The following is a 16,631-nucleotide window of genomic DNA, read 5'->3' on the forward strand; positions in this document are numbered from 1 at the left end:
AAGTCCCAGAAGGGTTTAGATTCTGTATTTCCTTAAACAGAATGAGACAAAAAAACATTTGGACCAAAATCTGTATATAAAATGAAAGTTGGAATGAAATGATGAATATTTACCTTAAATTTTGCCTGAAATCTTCATCATTATATATCATTCATTTTATGTAAAATGTGGCTGATTTACAGGTTTATGTTTTTTTGGTTTCTCTCTCTGAACAAATAAACATACTACAACATAATTCCGTGTGAGGCTGTGACTAAGGTGACTCTCTGGGTTTGGGGGCAGTATACCCAAATTAAAAGGTTGGAGGAAAGGTTGATTGATGGTGAAATTTCTTTTTTTTTTTTAATTTTTTTTTCTTTTTCTGAAGCTGGCAATGGGGAGAGACAGTCAGACAGATTCCCGCATGCGCCCAACCGGGATCCACCCAGCACGCCCAACAGGGGCGATGTTCTGCCCACCAGGGGGCGATGCTCTGCCCCTCCAGGGCGTCACTCTGCTGCGACCAGAGCCACTCTAGTGCCTGGGGCAGAGGCCAAGGAGCCATCCCCAACACCCGGGCCATCTTTGCTCCAATGGAGCCTTGGCTGTGGGAGGGGAAGAGAGAGACAGAGAGGAAGGAGAGGGTGGGGTGGAGAAGCAAATGGGTGCTTCTCCTATGTGCCCTGGCTGAGAATCGAACCCGGGTCCCCCACACGCCAGGCAGACGCTCTACCGCTGAGCCAACCAGCCAGGGCCGATGGTGAAATTTCTTTAAGACCGACTATAAACCTAAAACTCTAAAGTGATAACTAGGTCACACAGGATCCTGAAATCCAATTTTTCTCTCTATGTGGCGATAAGACTGTTTCTTCGTGTCCATGGTCGCAATCATGGCCCCAGTTACCCTATTTGTACGTTGTCAGAGGAAGGGTCAAAGCTCTATTTCCTAAACAAAAGAGTGTGTGACAAAATATTGCAGGATATTTTAGATGTGATTTGTTTTGGTCAGACAAAAAATTAAACTTTCATTGACATTATAAATTTAAGTGGGCCATACTTACCCTCAAGAAGAGATTTATGCCTGACCAAATGGTGGCGCAGTAGATAGAGCACGGGCCTGGGATGCTGAGGACCCAGGTTCAAAACCCCAAGTTCTCCGGCTTGAGCTCAGCCTCATATACTTGAGCTCAGGGTCACTGGCTTGAATGTGGGATCATAGATATGACTCCAAAGTGGCTGGCTTGAACCCAGGGTCGCTGGCTTTAGCAAGGGGTCACTGGTTTGCCTGGAGCCCCCCCCCATTCAAGGTACATATGAGAAGCAATCAATAAACAACGAAAGGGCTGCAACAAAGATCGATGCCTCTCATCTTTCTCCCTTCCTGTCTGTCTGTGTGTCTGTGTCTCTCTCTCTACCAAAAAAAAAAAAAGATACTTATTTTTGCTTAACTACTTGGTCTATGATTTTGGTATGATTCCACAAATCAGGAGAAAGTACATGGGTTGTGATGACCTCATGTTTCATATTTGCAGGCTTTAACAAGTATAGTTAATGTAAGAAACTAACATACTTTCCAACACTTTTTATAGTTTCAAGTCTCTTTATTGCTCTGGCCAGATGGCTTGGTTGGTTAGAGCAGTGGTCCCCAACCCCCGGGGCACGAACCGGTACCGGTCCGTGGGCCATTTGGTACCAGTCCGCAAAGAAAGAATAAATAACTTACATTATTTCAGTTTTATTTATATTTAAGTCTGAATGATGTTTTATTTTTAAGAAATGACAAGATTCCCTCTGTTACATCCATCTGAGACTCACTCTTGACACTTGTCTCGGTCACGTGATACATTTATCCGCCCCACCCTAAAGGCCGGTCCGTGAAAATATTTTCTGACATTAAACCAGTCCGTGACCCAAAAAAGGTTGGGGACCACTGGGTTAGAGCATACTCCTGGAGTACAAAGGTTACTGGTTCAATTCTCAGCCAGGGTATATATAAGAACAGCTCAATATGCTGTTTCTCTCTTTTTTTCTCTCTCTCCCTTTCCTTCTTCTATCTCTAAAATCAATAAATAGAATTTAAAAAATTGATGTACTATTTCCAAAGTGGATTTACTATTTTACATTTTCTTTTTTTTTTAATTGAATTCATTGGGGTGGGTGACACTGATTAACATCCTTATACAAGTTTCAGGTGCACAATTCTACAATGCATCTCTGGACACCATATTGTGTTCATTCCCCCCCCCCCCCCCCGTAGCTTACATTTTCAAGAGCAGTGTGAAGATTCCAGTTTCTCCACATCTTTGTCAACACTTTTTATGTTTAATATTTTTAATATTAGCCATTCTGATAAGTGTGTATTAGTATCTCATTGTAGTTATATTTTTCATTCTTTTTTTTTTTCTTTTTTTTATGAGTGAAGTGTGGGAACAGACAGGGGCAGACTGACAGGAAGGGAGAGAGATGAGAAACATCAAGTCTTCATTGTGACACCTTAGTTGTTCATTAATTGCTTTCTCATATGTGCCTTGATGGGGGGGGGGGGCTACAGCAGACTGAATGACCCCTTGCTCAAGCCAGCTACCATAGGGTCATGTCTATGATCCCACACTCAAGCCAGAGATCCCCCGCTCAAGCTGGTGAGCCAATGCTCAAGCTGGATGAGCTTATGCTCAAGCCAATGACCTCGGGATTTACAATCTGGGTCCACTACGTCCCAGTTGATGCTCTATCCACTCTGCCACCACCTGGTCAGCCAGGTTGTTTTCTTATTATTACTTCTGACTCATAACTCTGTAAAGTTATATATGGTAAAAATATAAGTTTTTGTCATATAAAATTTTCAAAATTTTCTCATTTTTTTAGTTTGTCTTTGTTCTCTTAACAGTGTCTTTCAAGGCAGCAGAGATTTGTAATTTTGATGTTCAATTTATTAATATTTTTCTTTTATGGGTTATGCTGTTGGTGTCATATTTAAGAAATCTTTGCCTAAATCAAGGACACAAAGATTCCCACCTATGTTTTGTTTTAAGTTTTAGGTTTAAATGTAAGTCTATGATACATTACTGGTTAAATTTTATGTGATGTAAAGTGTGGATCCGAGTTTTTCGTCTTTGCTTATAGATAATTGTGTTAGCAGCATTTGGTAAAGCATTTTTCCCACTGAGTTGTCTGTACACCTTTGACAAAAGCCAATTGTTCATGTGTATAGGTTTACTTCTGAACTTTCTCTTCTGTGCCAGTGACCTATTTATCTTTAAACAAAATACTATATTCTCTTGATTAATGTAGTTTTGTAATAAGACTTGAATTTTGGTAGCTTTAATCTTCCAATATTGTTTTCCTTTTCCAAATTGTTTTTATTATTGTAAGTCCTTTACATTTTTATATGAATTTGAAAATTTGCTTATTAGTTTCTAAAAACTGCCTGCTGAGGCATTAGGGAGAATTGACAACATTATCATACTGTCCTTCAACCCATGAAAATGATTCATCTCTCCATTTATTTGTCATATTTAATTTCTTTTAGAAATGGATTGTGGTTTTCAGTGTACACTTCTTTTACATCATTGTCAGATTTTTTTCACTATTTACATTGACATGAGAGTGAGAGAGCCACACATCACTCTCAACTGGAATCAATGAGTTTGAAAGTACTTACCTTTTTTATTATTTTATTTTATTTAGAAAATTAACTTTAACAGGGTGACATTGATCAATAAAAGTACTTAGGTTTCAGATGAACATCTCTATAGCATTTGAACTGTTGATTATGTTGTATACCCATCACCCAAAGTCAAATTATTTTCTGTCACCTTATATTTGTTCCTCTTTATAATCTTACTCTCTCTCCAGTCCCCTTCCCCCACACCTCCTTCCCTCTGGCAACCACTTCACCTTTATCTAGGTTCAGTAAGTCTCAGTTTTATATCCCACCTATGTGTGAAATCATACAGTTCTTAGCTTTTTCTAATTTACTTGTTTCACTCAGTATAATGTTCTCAAGGTCCATCCATGTTGTCTAAAATGGTACTATATTATCATTTCTTAGGGCTGAGTAGTATTCCATTGTATAGATGTACCACATCTTCTTTATCCAATCCTCTATCAAGCTACACTTCGGTTGTTTCCATGTCTTGGCCACTGTGACTAATGATGCTCTGAACATGGGGGTGCATGTGTCTTTATGTACCAATGTTTTTGAGTTTTTAGGATAGATACCCAATATAGAGATTGCTGGGTTATATGCTAATTCTATTCTTAATTTTTTGAGGAATGACCATACTTTCTTCCATAATACTTGTACTAATTTGCATTTCCACCAGCAGTGTATGTGGGTTCTTTTTCTCCACAACCTCCCCAACACGTCTTCTTACCTGTCTTCTTGATAATAGCCAATCTAACAGGTATGCGAGGGTATCTCATTGTAGTTTTGATTTACATTTCTCAAATAGTTAGTGAAAACGAGCATCTTTTCATATACCTGTTGGCCATATGTATGTTCTCTTAGGAGAAGTGTCTCTTCAGGTCCTCTCCCCATTTTTTAATTGGATTGTATGCTTAGTTGTTGCTGAGCTTTCTGAGTTCTTCATATATTTTGGATAGTAACACTTTATTGGAGCTCTTGTTTGCCAATATCATCTCCAATATAGTTGGCAGCCTATTTGTATCGTTATCAGTTTCTTTTGTTGTGCAGAAGCTTTTTTTTTTTTCTTTCATTTTTCTGAAGCTGGAAACAGGGAGAGACAGTCAGACAGACTCCCGCATGCGCCCGACCGGGATCCACCCGGCACGCCCACCAGGGGCGACGCTCTGCCCACCAGGGGGCGATGCTCTGCCCATCCTGGGCGTCGCCATGTTGCGACCAGAGCCACTCTAGCGCCTGAGGCAGAGGCCACAGAGCCATCCCCAGCACCTGGGCCATCTTTGCTCCAATGGAGCCTTGGCTGCGGGAGGGGAAGAAGAGAGAGACAGAGAGGAAAGCGCTGCAGAGGGGTGGAAAAGCAAATGGGCGCTTCTCCTGTGTGCCCTGGCTGGGAATCGAACCCGGGTCCTCCGCACGCTAGGCCGACGCTCTACCGCTGAGCCAACCGACCAGGGCCTGTGCAGAAGCTTTTTAGTTTGATATAGTCCCATTCATTTATTTTTGCCTTTACTTCCCTTGCTTTTGGGGTCAAATTCTAAAATTATTCTCTATGGCCAAGGTCCATGAACATAGTACCTACGTTTTCTACTATGTATATGGTTTTAGGTCTTATATTTAGGTCTTTGATCCATTTTGAATTAATATTTATGCAAGGGGAAAAACTATAGTCAAGTTTCATTCTTTTGCATGTGGTTTTCAAATTTTTCCAGCACCATTTATTGAAGAAGCTTTCCTTTCTCCATTGTGTATTTTTGGCTCCTTTGTTGAAGATGATCTATCCATATATATGTGGCTTTATCTGCACTCTTAATTCTGTTAAATTGATCTGTCTGTTTTTCTGCCAGCATCATGCTGTTTTGATCATCGTGGCTCTATAGCATAGCTTGAAATCAGGTAGTGTGTGGTACCTCTCGCTTCATTTTTTCTCCTCAGGATTGCTTTGGCTATTTGGGTTTTTTTGTGGTTCTATAGAAACTTGGAATTTTTTTTTCTATTTCTTTTTTTAAAAACTGCATTATCATTTTGATGGAGATTGCATTAAATTTGTATATTGCTTTGGATAAAATGGCCATTTTAACTATGTTGATTCTTCCAACCAATGAACATGGAATATTTTTTCATTTCATTGTGTCTTTTTAAATTACTGTCAATAATTTTTTATACTTTTCAGTATATAGATCATTCACATTATTTGGTAAGTTTATTCCTAGGTAGTTCATTTTTTGTTGTTGCAATTTTAAAAGAAATTGTGTTGTGGGGGTTTTTTTAGTTCATTTTCTGAAGTTTTAATCTTGGCATACAGAAAAGCAGTAGATTTTGTATACTAATTTTGTGTGCTGTGACTCAACCATATTGATTTATTGTTTTTAATAGTTTTTTGGTGGAGTCTTTGGGGTTTTCTATATACAGATTCTTATCTGCAAAAAGTTACACCTTTAATTCTTTTTTCCGATATGGATGCCTTTTATTTCTCTTACCAGATCACTCTGGCTTAATAAGAACTATGTTGAGTAAGAGTGGAGAGAGTGGGTAACCTTGTCTCGTTCCTGATTTTAAAGGAAAAGTCTTCATTTTTTCATTATTTAGTGTGATATTATCTGATGTTTTGTCATATATGGCCTTTATTATGTTGAGGTACTGTTCTTCTATTCAAATTTTATCAAGTGATTTAAACGTAAAGGGATATTGTATCTTATCGAATGCTTCTTCTGCATCTATTGATAGGATCATATGATTTTTATTCTTTGTTTTGTTGATGTGGTATATTATGTTGATTGATTTCCATATTTTGAACCAACCTTGTCCTCCTGGAATGAATCCTACTTGATCATGATGTATTATTTTTTAATGTGTTGCTGTATTCAATTTACTAGTATTTTGTTTAGGATTTTTGCATCTATATTCATTAGAAATATTGGTCTGTACTTTTCTTTTTTTGTGTTGTCCTTGCCAGATTTTGGTATGAAGGTTATGTTGGCCTCATAAAATGTGTTGGGGAGGGTTGTTTCTTCTTCTAATTTTTGGAAGACTTTGGGAAGGAAGGGTACCAAATATTCTTTGAATTTTTAGTAGAATTCACTAGTGTAAACATCTGTTCTTGGACTTTTGTTTTTGTGGAGGTTTTTGATAGTTGTTTCTATTTCCTGTCTGCTTATAAGTCTATTTAGGTTTTCTACTTCTTTGTAACTCAGTCTAGGAAGATTGTTTAGTTCTAGAAATTTATCCATTTTCTCTAGGTTGTTCAATTTGGTGGCATGTAATGTTTCATAATATTCTACTATAATCTTTTGTATATCTATGATGTCTGTGGTAATGTCTTCTCTTTTATTTTGGATTTTGTTGCTATGAGTCCTTCCTCTTTTTTACTTAGTGAAACTAGCTTGTGGTTTGTTGATTTTTTTATCTTATCAAAGAACCAGCTCTTTGATTTATTAATTTTTTCTATAGATTTTTTTGTTCTCTACTTCATTAAGTTCTCTAATTTTTACTATTTCCTTTCTTCTGCTGACTTTGGGTTGCCTTTCTTCTTCTTTTTCTAGCTCTTTAAGGTGAGAAATTAGGTTGTTTACTTGGGATCTCCCTTGTTTCTTGATATAAGCCTATAAAAATATAAACTTCCCTCTTGTTACTGCATTCACTGTATCTCAGATATTTTGATATGTCGTGTTGTCATTTTAATTTGTCTGTATATATGTTTTGATCTCTACTTTTATTTCTTCTTTGACCAGTCATTTTTTAGAACTATGCTGTTTAATTTCCACATTTTTCAGGGGTTTTTTTTCACTTTCTTTTACAGTGGTATTCTAATTTTAAAGCCTTATGATCAGAAAATATGCTTGGTATCATTTCAATCTTCCTGAATTTGTTGATGTTAGTTATGTGGCCCAACATATGGTCTATCCTTGAGAATGTTCCATGTACACAGGACAATAATGTATAATCTGACATTTTGGGATGAAATGTCCTGTAAATGTTTATTATATCCATGTGGTCCAGAGTGTCATTTAAGGCCTATATTTCTTTATTGATTTTCTGTTTGGATGATATATCTAAAGCCATCAATGGTGTGTTGAAATCTCCAAGTATGGTCGTAATTTATCTGCTATTTTTAGATCAGTTAGTAGATGTCTTATATATTTTGGTGCTTTCTGGTTTGGGGCATATATATTAAGAAATGTTATGTCTTCTTGATACAATATCCCCGCTATCATTATTAAATGTCCATCCTTGTCTCTGCTCTTCTTTTTTTGTCTTAAAGTCAGCATTGTTAGATGTGAGTATGGCTACACCTGCTTTTCTTTGGATATTTTTTGCTTGGAGAATTGTTTTCCAACCTTTCACTTTGAATCTACCTTTGTCTTAACAATTTAAATGTCTCTTGAAGACAGCTTATGGTTAGGTTTTGCTGTTTGATCCAATCTGATACTCTGTGCCTCCTTATTGGTGAGTTCTGTCTGTTTACATTTAGGGTAGTTATTGACACTTGAGGATTTCTTATAGCCATTTCATGTTTTGTTTTCTGGTAGCTCTGTGTCTCATTTGGTGCTTCTCTTTTGTGTTTCGTCATTTGTGTGTCTTTGGTGGTGTTCCATACTTCTTTCCCCTGTTTCTTCTTTTATAAGCTGTATGTTTCAGTACCGGCTTTTTTGTGGGTGGTTACCATTAGCTTAAGAAAAAAATGTTCATATGTACTATAGTCTTTTGTCATTTGATTGTTTCTGCTATCCATCCTCCTTTGCTACTGCTGATCTTTTCCCTCTCCCCTTTTATGGTATTGTTGTCACAGATTATCTTTATTTTTATTTTTACGTTGTTGGAGCTTTTACTTGTAGTTATGATTTGTTTTATCCTTTGTGTCTGGTCAAATAACACCCTTGAGTATTTCCTGCAGTAGGGCTTTTCTGGTGATAAATTCCCTTAGCTTCTTTATGGCTGTAAAAGTTTTTATTTCTCCTTCATATCATCAAAGGATAACTTTGATAGATATAGTATTCTTGGAAGACAATTTCTTTCTTTCAGTACTTTGAATGTTTGGGTCCACTCTCTTCTGGCTTGTAATTTTTGTTGAGAAATCTGATGATAACCTAATAGGCTTCTCCTTTATATGTTATGTTCTTCTTTTCTCTAGCTGCATTGAGGAATCTTTCTTTGTCATTGATTTTTGACAATTTATTACCATGTACTTTGGAGTAGGTCTGTTTGGGTTGCGGTAACTTGGCATTCTGTTTATGTCTTGGATTTGAGGCTCTAATTCTTTCCATAATTTGGGGAAATTCTCATCAATTATTTGTTTGAATAGGCTCTCCATTCCCTTCTTCTTCTCTTCATTTTCTGATATAACCATTATTTTTATATATATTGCTTTTCTGATGGAGTCAGACAATTCTTTTAAAGCTCAGTATTTTTTTTGTATTTTTTTTTCTGAAGCTGGAAATGGGGAGGTAGTCAGACAGACTCCTGCATGTGCCTGACCGGGATCCACCCAGCATGCCCACCAGGCGGCAATGCTCTGCCCATCTGGGGCATTGCTCTGTTGTGACTAGGGCCACTCTAGCGCCTGGGGCAGAGGCCATGGAGCCATCCCCAGCGTCCGGGACATCTTTTGCTCCAATGGAGCCTTGGCTGCAGGAGGGGAAGAGAGAGACAGAGAGGAAGGAGAGGGGGAGGGGTGGAGAAGCAGATGGGCGCCTCTCCTGTGTGCCCTGGCCGGGAATCGAACCTGGGACTTCCGCACGCCAGGCCAACGCTCTACCACTGAGCCAATCGGCCAGGGCCAAAGCTCAGTATTTTTAATTTATGAATTTCTTCCGTTTCTCTCTGTAGCATCTCTAGTTGCCTGTCTTTGATGTCACTGATTTTCTTCTGTCTTGCTCTATTAGCTATTAGCCTTACTTGCTACCTCAGTCTCCAATTCACATACTGAGTTCTTCATCTGTTTTTAATGTTTCAATCTCCTTGATGAGGTGTTCATTAATTTGTTTTCTGATCTCATTAAGTGGCCTATTGGTGTCTTCTCACATCTCATTGAGTATTTTCAGAACTTCAATTTTGCATTCTCTATCATTTAACTGTGAGGCTTCTATGTGATTAAGATTGTTTTTCTGGAGATTTTTTATTTTCTTTCTGAACTACATCTTTGTCTTGTGTAGCCATGGTATTCCATTTCTTCTTCCTCTATGACATTTGAGAGTGGTGTTGTTAAGAACCCTAACAACAACAAAAAAAAAAACTGAAAGACTGAAAACAAGATAAAAAATACAATGAAATATATAAATATTTTGAAAGTTATACAAGTAAAGAATAAAAACCAGAGAAAAAAATTGAAAGCCAACAAAAAAATAAAAAAAACACTCACAAAAATAAGAATAAATATATAATAATTTTTAAAAATGAAATTCAAAATTAAAAAAGAGGTAAAAGAATAAGAAGAAGAAAAGAAAAAAAGACAGAAAAAAGAAAAATAAGTTTTGGTTTTGAGAAGTTTCTTTTAGTAGGCGTCAGTATTTTACAACTTTTAGCTCTGTGAAGTTCCTGGGCTGTCTGGTAAGATGTTGCTGTCCTTGCTGCAATGATGTATGTGAGGCCACTGTAACATTGCTAGGTGGGGCATGTTGTGAGGGCTTTCCAGTTTCAGCATTATACAATAGCTTCAGCTTTATGTCTTCAAGTTTCCGGCTTTACAACTTTAACAATGGTGATCTCAGGACTCCTGGTGCTCCGTCCCATGTCTCAACACACCTAAGGACCAGACATGGAGCACTTCTGTTCTTCAGGGAAGAGAGAGGCTCTAGAGAGCTAGGTGTGGTGTTTGTTTCTGCCACTCTTGGTATTGTGAAATGAGGAAGGTAAGATCTGGGAGGCTAGAGTGCCACACTTTAGCTTTGTCTTTGCTGAGTGTGGGCTACAGGCAGACCTCAGGAACACTGGCCATGACCCATGCTCTGGCTGCAATGTGGCAATGTCTTTGTGATCAGAAATATGCTATAAGAACCTAACTCCTGTTTATATCAGTTAACCTACAGTAAAATTGGTTTATTTATGCTTCATTTTGCTTAAAGTGGCAATTCCCAAGAACAACTGACAAGGTTAAGTGAAGACTTTACTCTATTTACTCAAGAGAAATTAAAGCTTATACATATACAGAGAATTAGCCATGAATATTTAAAAACTAAAGGCAACTTAAGTGTCCATCAATAGGAGAAATAGACAAACCAATTGGATTATGTTCATGCAATGGAATACTTTTAAGTAATAAAACAAATGAACTATTGATACAACATAACAACGTGAATGAATTTCAAAATATATATGTTGGTGAAAAAAGCCAGAAAAAGGAATCTATAACATTTTATTCCATTTATGTAAATCTCTAAAAAATGCAAACTAATCTACACAGACAGAAAGAAGACTGGTGGTCTCCTGCGGTAAGGGGCATGTGGTGGTGGGAACATTGGGTGAGAAATTATACAGAGGCAGAAGGAAACTTTTAGGGATGATGGATATATTCAATAATTTTATCATGGTGATGGTTGCATGGATGTATACATATGCCAAAATTTATCAAATTGTAAACATTCAATGTGTGCACTTTATTGTATGTTAATTATACCTTTATTAAAATGTTTATATTGGTAAATATTTATTTTAAAATGAACACGAAAAAACTAAGATTAAAATTTCAGCGCCCTGGCCGGTTAGCTCAGTGGTAAAGCGTCGGCCTGGCATGCAGAGGTCCCTGGTTAAATTCCCGGCCAGGGCACACAGGAGAAGCGCCCATCTGCTTCTCCACCCCTCCCCCTCTCCTTCCTCTCTGTCTCTCTCTTCCCCTCCCGCAGCCAAGGCTCCATTGGAGCAAAGATGGCCCGGGCGCTGGGGATGGCTCCTTGGCCACTGCCCCAGGCGCTAGAGTGGCTCTGGTCGCAACAGAGCGACGCCCCCCGAGGGGCAGAGCATCGCCCCCTGGTGGGCAGAGTGTCACCCCCTGATGGGCGTGCTGGGTGGATCCCGGTCGGGCACATGCGGGAGTTTGTCTGACTGTCTCTCCCCATTTCCAGCTTCAGAAAAATACAAAAAAAATTTTTTTTTTCAGCAAAAGAGCTTGACCTGTGGTGGTGCAGTGGGTAAAGCATTGACCTGATACACTGAAGTCACAGGTTCAAAAGCACAGGCTTGCCTGGTCAAGGCACATATGGGAATTGATGCTTCTTGCTTTTCCCCCTTCTCTCTCTCTCTCTCTCTCTCTCTCTCTCTCCTCTCTAAAATGAATAAATAAAATTTAAAATTTTTCAGTAAAATAAAAATACAGAAAACATTAGGTCTGGCCAGTGGTGGTGCAGTAGATTAAGAGTCAACCTGGAAGGTTGAGGTCGCCAGTTCAAAACCCTGGATTTCCCCATTAAAGGCACATACGTGAAGCAACTACTACGAGTTGATGTTTCTTGCATCTCACCTCTCTCTCTCTCTCTCTCTCTCTCTCTTTTTCTCACCCTCTCTAAAAATCAATAAAAATTAAAACACTTAAATTTTTTAATAGTATTTACTAAGAAATTTCTTAAAAGTTGCATTTGTTGAGTTGAATTCACTCTTAATATGCTTTCTCAAAATAAATAGCCAGTAAAGTGTAATTCTGAATCAAATGTTTATACCTATAAGCAAGAAATTAACAAGTCCTTATGGTCTAAATATCTAGTCTATCAAAATGGGTCAAAATGTTAGAATAAAAATGGCCTAGACCCAATTAAGGGAATTCAGGTAATATTTAATTATATCCCCTCAATAAGTTTATAACATAGTTAAAGAAATGACTTGCATAAAATAAAGCTACATAATAATTAAATTATCTATAGAATATATGATTCCATTTACAATTATATTGGAAAATCAGAACAGTAAGATAGTTAAAAATATCTTATTTTGGGGGGGATTTGACCTGAGCCTCAAAAGATGATGGTACAGACATAGAAGAAAGTATGACACCTTAGGAAGGGGCAAAGATAGATATGAGCATATAGTGTTTTAGATATGGATGGTCTTGAAGTCAGAAAGAGATTAATTAGATTGGGCTTATTAGACAAATTTCTCAAAAAGTATCTGGCATCACTATGCTCTATGAGTTTAAGCTGAGGGAATTTGTCATGACAGAGATTAACTGTTATGATAGACTAAGATGGTGGTATTAGAGATGTTTGGGAGACAAACTTAAGAAAGATTTCATAAGAGGACTCAACAGGACTTGGAGACAGATTCGACATTTATTTCATTTACATTGCTAGATTTATTCCTTGTTTCCTTGACATTTGATTGATACCTAGTGCTGATTTAACATTTAAGTCTTTCGCATCCATATTTAAGAATAATTAATTAAATAGTTACATTTATGTCATCTAAACCTGGAATCTCTTCTATTTTTATTCAAGCATAATGTATCATATAATTCTTCCTAGTTCATTTATTCAATTAAGAATTCTGAGTTCAGTTTTATTAATGTGCTTTGTATAATTGTGTTCTATCATAACCTTATTTTATAATTTGATATACTGCTTATTCTGATTTTATTTTTACACAAGATTCATTTTTAAAAGAATAGATTAATCTGTAATTTTTAAAACTTTCTTTTGTATTTTACACTGAATTCTCTGTAGTATGTAGTACTGTATAATAATTTAACATTTGTTCTAGTTATTTCTTTCTACTGTTATTGTACTTACTGAACTGAATATCATTGTCAATTATATTCCATATGGTCTTCTGGACTCCTCCTTTGCAAAATAAACATATTTCTGGCACAGAAAGCTTCTTTGTTGGTGGGATTGCTTGGAGGGTATTTACGCTTATGGAGAGAGGAAAACGAGACAGCTGGCAGAGCCGTTCTCTCTCATTCTGACCCTAAGTTGCTTTATTCCCACTGCACAATTGCCTACAGCAAGCTCAACCACATGAGTTATTAACTCTCAACAAGCTAAGCAACCAATCTCCAGCAAATGTTTACTCTTGCAAGCTGAGCAGAAAAGAATATATTTTTAAAAGATTATTTTCAACAAACGTTTTATTAGAAATAAGCTTTATGATGCTTCAGTGTATCATCCCACTACCCTCTTTCTATTGCCAACCACTTTGACCTCAAGGTCAAACTCAGTCCTGGATCAAAACAAAATAAGAACAACAACAAAACTCTTCTTTAACCATCTCAAACTCAAACTCGCCCCCTTTCTGTCATCTCCTGCGCATCCCCTTTGTTCAGACCCTAGCCCGCTCTCTCTCTCTCTGACTATTATAACAACATCCTGACTAGTCTTTCTACTTCTGGTCTTACATCTGGTCTTTTTTTTTCGCCATGCTGCTATCAGAAATGGTCATTTACCAGCTTCCCTATTGCCTACAGAGGACAGTCCAGCTGTCTTGGCATGACATACAGGGTTTGATTTGACTCCTGCCTATTTCTGCAGTTTCATCTCTCACTTGTTTTGTACTTTATGTTCTAGTCTAGCCATACTGAATTATTTACATTTCCTGCCACATACCATGTTGTTCTTCTTGACAGAATTGACCTCCTCAAACTATTTCTTCTGTGTAGCTCCTACTCATCCTTTGAGATTCAGTTTAGGCATCACTTTTCCAAAAAACATTACTTTAACTTCTCTTCATTGACTTCTCTCCAGTTCACTATGTTCTTAAAACCCTCTCTGCTCATTACTAATGTTTTAGTTATTACAATATATTATCACCTTTTTGTCATGTTTCGTGTCACTCAGAGTAGGCTCCTAAAAGTCAGGGACTATGTCAAATTTTCATCTGTCTTCTGGTAGACAGTAGATACTCAAAACTATTTTGTTTCTGAGCCTTGTGAGTCTGTGGCTCACAAGGCCACAGACTCCAGCCTTATGAGCAAATAAATTTCATTGTTTACTGCCCTAAGGCCAAATACAAGAAAGGTTTTTTGGCCATGACCTGAAATAATCAGCACAATGTCACCCACCAGAATAATATGAAAAAGCAGAGCAACTCGGTTAAGGAAGGTGTAGATGTGGCAGGCTTTCTGCTGCTACATGCAAGCAGAGGAACTCGGAGATCATGCAGCAGAAGCAGAAAAAGGCAAACGAGATGAAAGAAGAACCCAAGTAACTTTGCAGCTTTGTGTTCAACCCTTTTGCCCTTCACCTGTGTGCCTAAAGCTAGTCCCATCACACTTCTGTTTCCTCCTGCAGTGCTCACAGGTCCCCACACTGACAGTATTTCCTTTGTCCTGAGTCTGCAGTAGGTCCCTGTATGCTTATTTCCCCCCAGGTAGCCTCTCTGTCCCTGGTTCAATCCTTGGGGTAAGAGTCCAGTATTTTTTCTTCCTGTGAAGCTCCTCCCAAAGTATTAAAAGTGGTTGTGTAATGCCTTGAAAATTATTTCATTCCATGAATAGAAAAATATAAAGGTGACTATCATATAAGCCTCAAGATCACAACCTTATATTTGCCTCCTGGGTACCTCTTAATAGAGTCTGTTCCTTATCTCCTTTGAGACACACATAATATATGTGTGACAATTGAAATAATTTCATCCTAACATCTGCAATATGAAGACTTTTTTTTTTTTAGAATCACATTCTAAATTCAGTTCTATCAAGTCCTAGAACATTGTTTCGATACGCCAAGATTGCAGGTTCGATTCCCAATAAGAGCACATACAAGAATCAACCAATGAATACATAAGTAAGTGAAACGACAAATAGATGTCTCTCTCCCTTCTTTTTCTCTCTCTCTTTCTTTCTCTCTCAAAACTAAAGTCAATTCATCATAGTTGGGATTATTTTTCCATCCTTACATTCAGCAAAGGGCTGCTATGTTCCAAACTTTTGTTACTTGCCACCCTAGATCCCCTCTCAGACTTCCAGTTTCATCTGAAGACACTAACAACTGATTTCATTCAATGTGACTGACCCCACTTCCTTTACTTCTGGGAACCACAGACTCCAGCCTTGTGAGCAAATAAATTTCATTGCTTACTGCCCTAAGGGCAAATACAAGAAAGGTTTTCTGGCTCATAAAATTTTCCTGCTGTTTAGAGTAGAAGGCACAGGGCCTGGGTGTCATAACAGAAAGTGCTAATCTGTATACCAGCTGTATGAAAGCATGTAAAGCCAATTCATAACATTCTATGACACTTTTATAAGCTTAAAAGCATCTTGCCAAACTTATTCAAATTGTATGCATGTGGGAGAATTGTGTTCATAGCTATTTTTAGAGTTTTAGATCATCTTCCAAATATGCCAAGGTACCCTCAGTAGCCTGTTAGAGATCAAAAATGTTTCTAAAAAAGTGGACCAAGGTTCCAACTTCTTCTGATGTGCTAGGGCTGATTACAGAATGTCAATTCTTATTGTGGATTAACTCGAAAGCATTTAGTACGTAAAGATACCCCCATGTTCATTGCAGCATTATTCACAGTGGCCAAGACATGGAAACAACCAAAATGCCCTTCAATAGAGGATTGGATAAAGAAGATGTGGTACATATATACAATGGAATAGTACTCAGCCATAAGAAATGATGACATAGTATCATTTATGACAACATGGATGGACAGCAAATTGATTCATTTCTAAGAAGAGTCAAAATAGATTATTAATCTGCTAACTCCAGAGAGAGGGTCAGTGGCTGACAGTGAGTAGCAGCTCTTGCAAATGGCTAGCAGTGGTACATCTTATAGGCTGTGGAAGAGGGAAACTGAAACTACTGAGAAGGCTGTGCACCATCTTTGGTGAGAATACTATATCTACCTCTCTTCAGTATATGCCTTTATCTATTGTCATCTCATCCCATTCCCTCTTTCTTCCTTTCTTTCTTTATCTGTGAGGTTTGGTTTATCCATTCTCTGTAATTCATTCCTGCCCTAACAGGTTTTAATTAACAACAAAATCACACTCAGTAATGTGACACATCTACTAAAATTTGGTAGGACAACTATGTACAATTTAAAGAAGATAGTATCTTCACTCTACTTTTTATTAGTCTAAATA

This window comes from Saccopteryx leptura, chromosome X (assembly GCF_036850995.1).
Source record: "Saccopteryx leptura isolate mSacLep1 chromosome X, mSacLep1_pri_phased_curated, whole genome shotgun sequence".
Classification (NCBI taxonomy): domain Eukaryota; kingdom Metazoa; phylum Chordata; class Mammalia; order Chiroptera; family Emballonuridae; genus Saccopteryx; species Saccopteryx leptura.